Source organism: Myotis lucifugus, unplaced genomic scaffold (assembly GCF_000147115.1).
Source record: "Myotis lucifugus unplaced genomic scaffold, Myoluc2.0 scaffold_24, whole genome shotgun sequence".
Classification (NCBI taxonomy): Eukaryota; Metazoa; Chordata; class Mammalia; order Chiroptera; family Vespertilionidae; genus Myotis; species Myotis lucifugus.
In genome coordinates this window covers 8,588,655-8,592,449 of record NW_005871072.1, presented here as the reverse complement: position 1 = coordinate 8,592,449, position 3,795 = coordinate 8,588,655, and the positions used below count along the sequence as shown (strand labels likewise).

The 3,795-nt window shown below is 43.1% G+C and overlaps 1 pseudogene; it reads left to right on the top strand.

The window, feature by feature from the left end:
• Nucleotides 1–600: 600 nt before the first annotated feature.
• Nucleotides 601–2,245, top strand: LOC102435799 (annotated as a pseudogene).
• Nucleotides 2,246–3,795: the final 1,550 nt, after the last annotated feature.

Genomic DNA, 3,795 nt, shown 5'->3' with positions numbered 1-3,795 from the left:
ACTGTTCTTAATATGTTTGCTCCCCTTCTTAGTGCTATGTGTTTTAGCCAAGGTCACCTCTCCAAGAAAGGTTATTTCCCCAGTGGGGATTTTTCCCTGGACTTAGGGATTAACAGGACTAAGGAAGGGAATAAATCGGTAAAACTCCTTAACTAAGGCAGGTAGTTAATCACTTTAACTATGAACAATCACACTTAAGCTACATAATCTTTACTTAGGATAATCTCCTTCAGTTAGTTGATTGTAGCTTAACAGAACAATAGACTAGTGACCTTGGAATGGAGATAACAAACGCCCTAACCTTTCAATAGAATGGATAGGATTAAAATCAACTGGTATAAATACAGATGAAACAAGAGAATAAAGACAGAACCTGGCTGGAGAACCTGGCTATGCTGATGATCTGAACTCTGTCTCCGTGTCCTTCATTCTTCGTCAACTCCGTCCTCACCTTTGGGAACCCCTGGACCGCTGTGGCTGGACCCGGCAGAAACCGGCCAGACGACAGTTTTGAGGTAACTGAGTCTGCAGGCCTCAGAGGCTGTGAGTAAAGGTTGAGAGGCTAGCGGCTGGTTCTCCCGGGCCACCCCTGTCGGCTGGATGGCTCTGTGCAGGCAGGCGGCGGAGGCCGCGTCGCTGCCCAGTGAGCTGATCGTGCACATCTTCTCCTTCCTGCCGGTGCCTGACCGGCTGCGGGCCTCGGCCTCCTGCTCGCACTGGCGCGAGTGCCTCTTCCACCCGGCCCTCTGGCCCCGGCTCCGTGTCTGCCTCCGGGTCTCTTGGGAGGAGCAGCCTCGGCTCGAGTTCCTCATGAGCAAGTGCGGCCGGTTCGTCCGGGAGCTGCGCATTGAGTTCGCCACCGCCAAGGATTACCTGAGAGGAGGCGGAGGTCCAGGCGATGGAGGCGGCGCGGACCCGGGACCCGCGGGGAAGAAGTCCAGGCCTTGCAGCTCTCTACCGGTTGGCTGGAAGAGCTGCGCACCTACTTGGAGCTGGTGCTGTGCGTGCTGGTCAGCATCCGGAACAACAGGAACCTCCAGAAGTTTAGCCTTTTTGGAGATATAAGCGTTCCACAACATCTAGGAAATTTGTCAAATACATACCTCAGCAAGGTGGACCCTGATGGCAAAAAAATCAAGCAAATTCAGCAGCTGTTTGAAGAAATACTGAGTAATAGTAGGCGACTGAAATGGCTGTCCTGTGGGTTTCAGCTGGAAATAGTAACCCCAACATCACTGTCATCTCTCTCAAACTCTATTGCCAACACCATGGAGCACCTGAGTTTACTGGACAACAATATTCCTGGTAACCGCACCCTTATCACTACAGTGGAACTAGAGCGATTTGTGAATCTGCGCTCACTTGCCCTGGATTTCTGCGACTTTACAGCTGAGATGGCAAGAGTCTTAAGCGATAGCAACCATGTGCCTTTGCAGCGACTGTCTCCTGGTCCACAATGTTTCCGTGATGTACAAGTCTCTGGACAACATGCCAAATGATGAGCATTGGAAAGCCTTGTCATGAAGGAGCCCCAGCCTCCAGGTCTATATCATGGATTTTGATATTATGAGTGAAGATATGTTAATGATTCTGAAACCCAGTATACCACTAGAGAGGATTCATTTTGACAGCTACATCCCTTGTGTTTCGGGAGCTATTGTTGATCTTATATCTAGGCAATATAACAAGTTCCTCACTCATTTCATATTAATGAATGGTGTGCTTGACACGTCTGTTTTTCCAGATCTTAGTGATAACCGAAACGAAGATCCATTGGTGTTATTAGCGTGGAGGTGCACAAAGCTTTCTCTTCTGGCAATTCACGGTTACACAGTGTGGGCACACAACCTCATTGCCATTGCTCGTCTTCGTGGCTCTAATCTAAGAGTACTTGAAGTCACTGAAGAAAGCATTGATTTTGACCCAGATGAACTGGTCGACCAGGATGTGGATCCAGTGCATAACCTTATTGAGCAGGTATCCCTGGGCCTGGGTCAACCTTGGCATGCAGTCATGGACATCGAATCATTCAGTGTCTACACTGAACCAAATTGTCATTTTTACAGAGAGATGCAAAGCTTTAGCGAAGACATTTAGCTTTTTTTTAAATGTACAATTCCTGTGGTTACATATGCAAGTAGGGACCTATTATGTTTTTTTCAGTAGTGTGAATTAATCCCTTTGTGCTGTGTTTAATCAGTATTAGCTTCATAGAATTATATATGTATATTCTACTTCTTGATCAAAGAACATAGTCAGGTATTGGATTAGAATTCAAAGTTTCACGGTTAATAGACTTGTTACCAAACCTTAAAGATACACAACCGGCCCTAACCTGTTTGGCTCAAGGGTCCCAGGTTCGATTCCGGTCAAGGGCATGTACCTTGGTTGCGGGCACATACCCAGTAGGGAGTGTGCAGGAGGCAGCTGATCGATGTTTCTCTCTCATCGATGTTTCTAACTCTCTATCCCTCTCCCTTCCTCTCTGTGAAAAATCAATAAAATATATTTTAAAAAAAGAGATACACAACCAAAGGTTGTCTGAGGTTGCTGGCTAACTTTATTTTTCACTGAGTTACTTTCTCTTTTTGATTATTTTATTCTTTGTGTGTCAGAGCCAAAATATTTTTATACATATATAGATATATACCCATTGCCTTGTGAATTTGTATGCAGTATACTGCACTCACGCATTCTAATAGCATTTCATTAATTTTTATTTGAAATGGAAGGGAGGACAATGTCCCAAATGAGTTATCTTTAGCAGAAAAGCCAAAATTTTAACTTTCATTACATATATAAAATTGATTATCACCAATTATCATTCTGAATTTTGTATAGTGCTAGGTTAGAATCTTGCTTAACCCTTTTTTTAAAATGCATTTACATAAACAAATACTCAAATTGTTGGATTTTTAGAAACGATATCTGACATGATTTTATTTATCAATTATATTACACATTCAAGTTAGCTTTTAAGCCCAGATTTCAAGTAGTGGAGGAAGAAAGAAGCTATATTCCAGGGTAAAACCTTCTAAAAGAAAATTAAAAAAAACAGAATTGTAAACACACATGCTTGCAAACAAACATTAGTCGTGAAATCCCTAGCAACAAGTCACTGAATTTTTCTCTGTCAGCGCGTGTGTCAGCTGCTAAAGAATAGACTTAACTGAGGAAGTGCCCACATGCTGGCAGGGGCCGGCCCACTCTGGCCAGCCAGATTCTGCTAGATTGTAATATTTAAGGTCGAATTTTGACCTATGGTACACAGCTGTGCTGTGGCTCAGTCAGCAACCTCAGAACTCTGAAAAAAACACACAAAAAAAGAAAAAAAAACATGCACCTGTTTCACTGTGAATAGTGAATGTAAAGAAAGAGAGGAAAAACTGAAAACTTGTTCTATCACAGGTATGAGCTGCTATAATACATGAAGACCGTTCCATGAAGTATGTTTTAAATCCTTGTTATATCTGAGAGGCTTTAAAAGCCAATTTAACTGTTTCAGGGCAACCGCGGTACAGACGTGGTCTCTGTGAGACTTCCACCTGACCCCAGTTTTAAGTGGTATGAATGCTGTGCATTTAATGTTAAAAGACAGTCTTCAATAACAAAGTAGCCAAAATGGGTGCCCAGGAGTGCTGAGACCTGGCTACTCTATTGTAAGCTTTGGAAACACAATTTATGCAACAGATGTCCAGATATGATTCTATTTATGGAAAAAGTTTATATGTGCTTTACAAATGGTTTTACCATCTTATATTAAAATGACCTTTTGACAGGTGTGCACTGTTTTGT